We start from the raw sequence: 9893 nt of genomic DNA, 5'->3' as shown, positions 1-9893 counted from the left end.
GGTCCCTCAGCGCCCTCCGGAGGGCGGCGGCGGCCGCCGCGGGGGTGCTGCCGAGCCGCGGGGACGGGCCTGAGCGTCCGCCTCCGCCGCGGCTGCCCGGCTCGCTGTGAGGAGCGGGCCTGCCATCGCGCTCGTGCGCTCCCTTTCCTCTCGCTTCCCTTCCTCCCTAGTTTTATTTATTCTTTTTTAAGGTAAGCATTATTAACAACTAGGAACGTGCGAGAATGTGTTTAGAGACTAGCTAGAGACGGGGACATGAGGARGGGGTTAATACTGGGCAATATTTGTTTTACTGTTTATTTATTTATTTTAAAAATAATAAATACTTATTATTATTTAAAACAAAATTATTTCTTTAGCTTAGCTCGCCCCCTTTTTTTAATCAGGAATAATTAAATTACGAATACTGAACACCCTTGACAAAAGCCCCAAACATATGTATCTGGCACCTCTACAGGTCACTGGAGCTGTTACTGTTTGTCACCCAAGAACTTAAAGCAGTCGGTTGCTGAGGGCAGTTTGCCTGCTGGAGAGCCAGGGAATTTGAGGCAAGTCTCCAGAGCTCCAGAAGAGACTTCTTCTTCCTCATCTGCACAGCAGAGTTACTCTGAATGCAGTGGATTTCAGTTTTAAACCATTAAATACTTCTCTTGGGACGTGCTTACTCCAGAAGAGAGGATTAAAGCAAGAAAACAAGTGTCCAAACTGGAGTCTCAAGCTACAGCTTTCTTATTTCTAAATGTCTTGTGCCATAGCAGTTTTATTTCTAGTTAAATAAACACTAAAATCCTTTAGAAATGCATGATGTCTAGATTCCAAGTTAACTACTTTGTAAAAATAATGCATTCAGTATACCTCTTCCGAGTGTCTAAGAAAGATACCAGAAAAATTGTTGAACCACCAACAGAAATATGAGGCTACAGGCAAGAAATTGTTATGGGAACATAAGCCACCTTTTTCTGGCAACTTAAATACTATAGGAAGAAATGAAATGTCCATTTCCTTATCCTGTTGTCATATGCAAAGCATTTAATGCAAAAAGAAAAAAAGTAAACATTTTTTTAAATGTTGAGAAAAATTCAAAACTTTTTGCAAGTAAATACATACAGCAGAGAGGGCGAACCGGATACCGATTTGAGCTCAAACACCAATAATCTTTTGAGCTGAAAAAAGGAGTTTAATTTCAGTGTGATAAGATGTAGTTTATCCAGGTGTAATCTGATACAGCAGACGCAGTTCAGATTAGAAAATAACTGAAGATCAAAACAGCACCAGCCCTGCTGCCTTTTGTGTTCCCAGCAACAGCAGGAGGAGTTCAGGTTTTATTGCAATAGGCTTAGCTGACAGCATCCAGACGTTCAAGCCACCAAAAGAATTGCTGTTTTTGATGGTTGGGCTCTTACTGGAACAGAGTATTTTGCTGCTGTGATAGCAGGGACTCTAAGAAAAATAGCACTTACTGTAAGATTAACAAAACAATTGCAAGAACTAGCAACACAGAAGTTACTCTGCTCCATAAATGTTAAATAAAAACAACGTAAGAATATCCACATGCTTTAAATGTGTTAAGTGGCAGGAGGCCAAAGCTCATGTCTTCAGTCATCTGGGAAGTGTAAGTGGCCTGTCTGATTCACACCACTTTTTAAACTATTTGGTTTTCTGTAATAGCTGCAGGGTTTTGGAGCAGAGTATAGCTGAAGATCAGCTGTTTGAGCTTGAATTATCTTGTTTAGACTTACTACTGCATAGTCCTTGATCTTACCAGATAACTTTTGCATGCATGAGTCCACCTGCACTTACGGTGTTCAGTCATGGTTTTAAATACCATGTTAACCCTATATTTTTTTATATAGTCAAATGTATTTTGACCATCTTGAGATGGACATTTTGGGATGAAGGATGATCAGTTTAGGTGCCATGTTATCTAGGTGCCTTATAAAACGCATAAGATTTTTTTTTTGCAGTATTTTTGTATGGTTGAAAGGTCTTGCCTAAAACCTTCCTAATAGTATATGTGCTTTGATATTTCTCCCTTTTTAGTGGGTCATAAAACCACATCCAAATGCAGAGTACCAAACTGAGAAGGTTAACTTGAAACATTCTTCTCAACTCTTTCCCTGCCCTTCTAAAATTATATGCAGAGATGGCTACAAAGTTCAACAACTTCACTTGTATAAGCTGGATGTCAGGCTAAGATGAGTTCTTACTGTATGAATACATGCCCTTCTGAGCCCTGTCCCCATGTGTGTGGGAGTGAAGAAAATCAGAAATCTCTGCCCTAAACATCAAACCCATAGCAGCTGTTCTCTGAGATTACATAACTTTATTCACATCTAACTGGATGCTGTTATACCTCAATATTACTTCTTCCGATTCTCTGAATTTGTTGTACATCTATTTGCAAATGCTCTAGAAATTCTTACTATCTTTTTTGTCACTGCTTCCACATCTAGCTTTAAATGCTAAATGGGGACCTACTCAATGCTTTTGCTCTGGCTTTTTCCTTAGCAGCTAGTTGTTTTCAGACTCCTCTGCATGAGGCATTATCAACCTTCAGAGGATGTGCAGTATCATAAGAGTGAATGGGAAAGCAGCAACCAAATTAATTTTTATTGTCAGCAATAAATCCCAAGGAATAATCATAGATAATTAGGCATTTTTGTTTAAAAAATTCTTTTGTTTTATAGTGGTTAGCCTTCTAAGTAAATATTAAAATTTCATATAGCATGGATATGTTTCAGCAGGAATGCTAAATATCCAGAATAATTATGATTGGCTACAAAAATGTTTCTAAAGGTTATAAATAAAAACATGAAAACAGTGTTTCAGARTTTAAGCCACATTGTACTATTATGTCTCATTTTGGAGTTTTTCTTTCAGGGGGTTGAAATAGCCTACATTTGCCCTGTGCAAGTTTCTTACTCTCTCCCTCTTTCCTCTAAGTATTAAGTACTGGCAACTGACACGATATTGAATTGCTAGTTAATCAGTTAACTAGTCTGTGTAACTAGTTATATAGAAGTCGGTATTATATTCATGCTTTATAAACTTGAGTAGAACATTCAGAATCTGGGCTAGTACCACTAAAGACAGTACTATTATTTCATTGAAATAATGAAGATCAGTTTTGGTCTTCAGTGCAAATAAATTGCTTGGTTTATTTTACCTTGTAGCAGATTTCTGGTATCTCAGTGTAACTGGCAGTCTCCGTTGAACACAACCTGAGACAAAAATACTATGGTGATATAAAACTGGAGTATTACATTTTTGTCAAGAGTTAATGAATGAGATGTACTGCAAAGTACTTTTTTTTCTTTTGGAAAGTCTAACTTCTCTTAAGATACATATATTTATTGCTTACTAATGTTTAATGTCTTACACTGGCTATACTTATGTCTTTGAATTGGCAGGTTCATTTATGAGGTTGAAAATAACTGTGGTATTGAGCATCCATCTGGATGTAGAGGTCTTTTGACAGAGGCTATTCAACACTGGTAAACCGATTTGTGAATTTGCATGAAGTAAAAATGAAAGCAGAAATAAACTTCTGAAATTGAATCTCAGTCCAAGAATGATGGCTCCTCAGCTGTATACACATGCTTTCAGTCTCTCCAATAGAGAACAGGAGATTGTATATAAATGGAACACCATGGATTTGGCATCTCCTTGAAGAATGTGTCGAGAATGCGTGGGAGTATTGGAGCGTTGTCATAGGACTGATTTCTATTGTCTGTTTTCTGTTTGCTGCACTACCGTAAGTTTAAAGTCTTAAGCAGTCTACAGATTCAAACATGAGTAATCTTGCCTGAAGCCTTTTTCAAAAGCTGCCTTTTTTTTAGTTTATCTTGGATATGTTTCTCTATCTGCATAATACAGATATAATATGCCACAGAAGCATGTTGTTCGTGTTTAGAACAAAATTTGGTGGTTGACAAATGAGCTTGATGTACTATTCTGTTGTACTGACTTGACACTAATCTCTGCCACTTAGAGCAAATGAGAATAAATCACCTCTTCTTTCTTATCTCCCCCACTGTTAGATGTGTGTGCACACACAGGCACGCTTGCAGCAGAGACTGGCTCAGTGTTTATTTGAACCACATGCTATGTCACCAGTACTGTTGTGCTGGCTGCTGCTGCCAATGAAACTAGGACTAGACAGGGCACTTTGGCAGTGCTAAATCAGTTTCTCTTTGGTGCATTGGCACTGAGTTCACATTTCAAATATGTAGGTAAGAGATGGCAGAAGAAAATTAAAAATGCTCTCAGCAGGTGAAAACACCTCAAACAAAATGAGATTGACTCCAAAGTCTGTCCACATAGGGGGAGTATAGGGCTAAGGATATCAAGGAAAATAAAACCACTCTTACTGAGCTGTTGATCTTCTGAAGTATTAGTTGAAAGGGAACTTTACATTAGAACTGTCATGTTAGTATGGAATTTGTCAAGATGTGTCCAACGCGCTTGCATTTGGATTTGCTTCATAGACCACATTGTGAAACTGAGTAACATTTTTCTAATTTAGAGGCTTAAATGTAGTCATCAACTCTTTTTAGGTATTCTGTTCGTTCCTAGCCCTTCTATGTTAAATAACAGTGTTTTTCTTATTACAGTATTTTGAAGGCTGGTAATTACAGCACATAAATATAAAATGCTTATGGCATGGTTCTCATCTCCAGAAAATGGTATTTCAGTACAGGCCACAAAAAAGAACACATGCAAGCAGTGATGAGGTTGTGCTTTGAGCCTTTTGTCAAGCTGGAGTAAAACATGATGAGCTGGGGTGACATTAATGTCTCCTTCAAAGTCTAAGTGGAGTATAGCTACAATAGGTCTCCTGTGGTTAGATTTTTGGTCTTTATTTAGATTTCAAAAAATGCACTTACTAAACCTTTTTTGTTTACAGTATTTTAAAATTACTTCTTGAATTTGTGCCAGTCAAATTTATGTTGTCTGTTGGAATGGAAAAGTGGATCAAGCACTCGCTTTCGGCTTTCTGCTGTGTTGGCTAGCTGAAGATCTAACAAATTTTATAGGCTGCTATTTAACAAGTCAATGCCAGTTCAGGTAATCTGTCAAGACTTCTTCATCTATTCTTCTCAAGCTGTCTTTCTGAACTGTAGGATAACTTAATGTGTTAACTATTGCACAATGAAACAGGTACTAGAAATTAAATTATTTCCTGTATTCTGTTCACTGATCTGCCATCCATAAAACAAGTTATATGTTCCCAAATGTTTGCTTTGCTACTGTTGTGTGTTGTAGGAACTGTTTCTCATTGTAATTAGCATCTGAAGGGACTCACTGAGCCTTATTCAATAATGAATTAAGTTGGAAATTTTTAGTTAAGTTTCAGCTTCAAAGCAAGCTTGCTGAATAAATAGGGCGAGAACTAAGTTGTGGTGTTTACCTCCTAACAGAATAAGTTGCTTTGGGTAACTACTTTTTTAAAACTTTTTTGCCCTTTTAGGTGAATTGTATATTAACAAGGAAACATTAATTCAAAGCTCTTTATCTCTGACTAATTAGGAAAGTGTATTTTTCTTCTGTAAGAGGAGGGTATATCTGAAGGAAACAAGTTGTCAGTAATACGTTGTCTCAAACTTTATGTACTTTTTTATCTTTAACTTTAATTAAAGAGAAAGATACATTTATCAGCCACCTGCACAAGATTTCACAAGTTAGAGAGGGGACCAAGATAGGATAGAGTTATTACTAGTTTAAAATTTAATGTATGATTCTAACCATTCCATCTCCCCCACTGTGAGATGAGGGAAAAAAAGTCAGTTTTGTTTTGTTGAAGCAAGAGACATTGAGTAAGACCAGTAGCTTTTTAAGTGTTAGGAACCTAAGTGGAACAGACCTAAGCTTCCAGACAAGAACAAATTTATCATTCTGCCCAGGAAAAATTTGTACCATGTGTATTTGAAAATTACAAAACTCTGCAGGTGTGTCAACAAGTTACTATTCCACAAGCTTTACATTGCATTAATCTGCAGCAGTCTAACTTGTTTTGGACCATAAGCACCTTTTTTTTTTCTGGCAATGGTTTGGTATTTATCATTCACATTTTGATTATGAATTAAAATTTCCATGCAGTTAAGTTCAGTAATGACTTCAGACTTTTTGTATACTRAAAAAGCAAATGTATCTTCTCTTGTCTTTCAGATTGTCACTGACATCTTTTATATTAATTTGGATATAATTATCATTTCACAGTTGGTCTACTACAAGCTCAAGAATCAGAAGATGACAAAATGTAAGGTTTTCAAACAATTAAAGTGTTCTCCATAGTATAGAACACTTTTCAGCTGGATATTTATAGAGCTTTTAAATAAAGTTTTTCAGCAGGATTAAAAAATTTGAGTACATAACTTCCAATTTCAAATAGAATTTATCAGCCTAACAACTCTCTTAGGCTCTTACGAAAATTTGTCACACACGAGGCAACTATCTGACCAAAAAAGAAAAAGCCCACTCAGCCCACGTAATATCAATGAATATTTGCCATGTAATACTTTCAGTTTATATAGATACAAAAAGAGCTGTAGTTTTATGGAATCTGACTGCATATTTTAACTTATTTCATGGTTTTACTGTCTGTTTTCACTATCTAAATATATAAATATATGTATAAGTTGACAGCAAGCGTTATTTATCAGCGTGCTTCAGTTAGTTTAGTGCTCTGTTTTAGTACATATAATTTAAAAAATAATTCAAGAGAAATAAAGTTACTTGATTTGCTTCATAACATCCTGGCAGTAGTTGTAGTATTTGGCCTACCAAATGAACTACTGTTTTGACTGAAATGGAAGACAGAAAGCTCTGTCCACTTTGTATCCAATCAAAAACATCAATGCATCATATATATATATATATATATATATACACACACACACACACACACACACATATATATATTTATATAGAATCATAGAATCAGTAAGGTTGGCAGGGACCTCTGGAGATCATCTAGTCCAACCCCCCTGCTCAGCAGGGTCACCTAGAGCAGGTTAGACAGGGCTGCATCCAGGTGGGCCTTGAAGATCTCCAGGGAAGGAGACTTCACAGCCTCGCTGGGCAACCTGGTCCAGTGCTATATATGTATGTAAAATACAAAGGAAAATATCAAAGAAAATCTCTGATGCAATAGAGGTAACAAAAAGCTGAAGTACAACAGGTGCATGTCCTGCAGACTAAATAGGAGTAAAGCAGATTAATTCAATATGGAACTGATAATAAAACTGGAGATAGGTCAGTGCTGAAGACATTTCCTTCCTGCTCACTACTCTTGAAACACAGGCTTTTATAAATTGCAGTTGCCACTGCCTGTTTCAGCTCAGCCCTTTGCCTAGCTGGAAAGGAAGAGTAATGTTGTGATTAATGCAGTAAAAGAAGGCTTTTGAATACCCTGTTCTAGAGCAGTTATGGTGGGCAGGTTGGTCAGTTTTGCATCTCAAAAAGCAGCCTGTGAAACAGCAATACTAATTCCTGTTAGTTAGACCACAGTTCTTTTTGGGCGGTCTTACTAATGCTAAAGAGCCATTTGTTCCACTGGTAACAGTGACTGTAGGTACTTACTGATAGTTTATAAACAGAGAAGATAAAAGTGACAGCTAAGTTAAGTTGTCTTGCAGCTGTCTTTGAAGACTGGCTAGAAGGAATCTCTCCGAGAGTCTCTCTCAGACTCTGAAGATAAAGACTCAATATCTAGCTAACCATGGACGTAGACACTGGTCCAATAAAACACTTGAGTTAACAAAAATATAACTGGGATAAATATGTAATCTAAATTTCAAACATCTTTGCTTTTGTAGGGTTTAATTGAGAGGTATTGAAGGGAACTATTGGATACTACTCTAATTAGCAGCTTTTGGTTTATTGTCTATTATTTAATAATAAATTATTAGAAGCTAATGAGCTAATATAAGATACAGCTTGGAGGTGAAAATTGTCTCTCTCAGTAGTAAAACCAGTTTAAGAAGTCCCCCTCCTGTTTCTGCATTTTTACCCTCAGTTGCTGCAGTAAGATGCAGTACAACTATGACAGTGATTAGATGGGCATAGTGAATGAGGAAGAGGAGGGCACCTTAAACTTATATTATTGCCAAGAAAAAGATACATGAAAATTTACCTTCTTATTTACATATTTATATTACAGACAGAAAGTAAATTAAATCAACAGATGTTATTTTCAGCTAATTTGTTTGTATATCATTTTAGGCAGCACAAGCCTAAAGAATTTCTGTATAACCTAGATCTGGGTGTGTTTAACAYTGTATGTTATTGTACCCTGTCAGCTATTATTAAGAAACCAAGACCAGAGTATAGAATTCAAAACAAGTAATGTAATTCTTACCTGCTTCCATTCCTTAAAAAAAACAAAAACAAACAAAAAAAAAACTCGAGAGTGTCTTGAAAGGATTGTGCACTAAGAGTTTTAACAAATTCATATGACTTCTAAGAAATGCCTTAGATGTGGGAATACATGGATGTTTTCAGTATGTATTAACATCTCAAAATAACAGAGTTGTAACTAGCTTCTTGTAGGCAACTTTCCGTGTTTTGTGCTTTGTCCCTTGGGTTATTAGGAGATGCTGCTCTATGAAATATGTAGTTTAATTTCTGATCACATTAAGAAAAAAAAGATATATATATATATATATATATATATATATATAGTCTTTCTGCTTGTGTTAGATATTTTCTGCTTGTGTTAGGCATCCATTTAAATACTAAGCAGTCACAAGTGAAATCAGTAATGATGAAAAATTACAGTAGTACCTGCTGCTGCTGTCATTTCAGGAGGAAGGTTCACAAGCTATTCTAGCAATTTTCTGGCCTTCATACTAATGCCAGTAAAATAATTGTAACCAACAGCTTTGCCAGCAGAGAAGCAGCTTATTTTCAAAGCACAGCAAGAGTGAGAAAACTTACAAATCTCTTGAATGGTGAAAAATGAGCATTTTGCTTTCTCCAGACAAGATGATTCAGTTTTTAGTGGCCCTAGCTGCAGTCTGTAGTTTAGGCTTGAGTTACTGTGTCCTTTTGCTCCCCCTCCCAACTTTATGTTTTACCAGAAGGACTGAATTGGTTTTAGTATCATATCCTAAAGGCAGGACCAATTTCGATCTTGGTCATGGCTATGATGCATCAGTATGCATCATTGCAAGGTAAAGATTAACCCTTTCTAGCCCTTTATGGTCATTTGATGAGCGCTGAACTGCTTTGAAAGGAGTTCTTTCCAGAAAAGCAGCCAGTGGACTTCTCAGTTTAAACTTTTGAAATGCCCCAGAATATTCCTGTGAAAAATGCATTTATTTTTCAGAAATCTCTTGATATGAAGGATTTTTTGTGACATTTGTGGCTACCTCTCTTGTATGTTTTACTTTGGAAGTAGATTTCCTCAGCTGTATGAAAATAAGTAAGCTTTTGCCCAAGTACATCTGTATATTATACAAAATTCTGTTTCTTGAGATGTTGGATTCTGCTTAACAGCAAGCACTCACAATCATAAAGCCTACCTTGCCTTCGTGACTGTCCAAAATAGCAAAGAAAATAGGTTTTGCCCACTCAAGAGAGGCTGGTAAAAATTTTAAGAAAATGAGTGTCTTTGATGGATGATCTTGACCAGGAAGGAGGAAATAAAGTATTTATAGTTGGATTTATCAGATGTGAGCAATWACATACTTTACATGATAGTTTTCATAAACAAGTGATATCTCCCTTTTTTTCTACGGGCTGTTCTACCTTAAGGAACCAAGCACAGGATCAAAAGAAAAAAATAGAGGAAAATTAATTTAAAACATTACCCACCCTTCCAAAAAGGTGCCATTATTGATTTTTTTGTAGCCTCTTCACTGTTGATGTATTTTCAAAAAGTGCCCTGAAGG

At 36.4% G+C, this 9893-nt stretch overlaps 1 long non-coding RNA gene across 1 annotated transcript; it reads left to right on the top strand.

Annotated features, from left to right (window-relative positions):
* Positions 1-35: 35 nt before the first annotated feature.
* Positions 36-800, top strand: LOC146596369 (uncharacterized). Its single transcript, XR_014895759.1, has 2 exons — positions 36-191; positions 458-800. It is a non-coding gene; the product is annotated as an uncharacterized LOC146596369 (long non-coding RNA).
* The last annotated feature ends 9093 nt before the right edge of the window (positions 801-9893 follow it).

Source organism: Rhea americana, unplaced genomic scaffold, assembly GCF_003343005.1.
Source record: "Rhea americana isolate MKP2758 unplaced genomic scaffold, rheAme1 scaffold_202, whole genome shotgun sequence".
In the NCBI taxonomy this organism is placed as follows: Eukaryota; Metazoa; Chordata; class Aves; order Rheiformes; family Rheidae; genus Rhea; species Rhea americana.
This window is presented reverse-complemented; position numbering and strand designations above follow the sequence as displayed.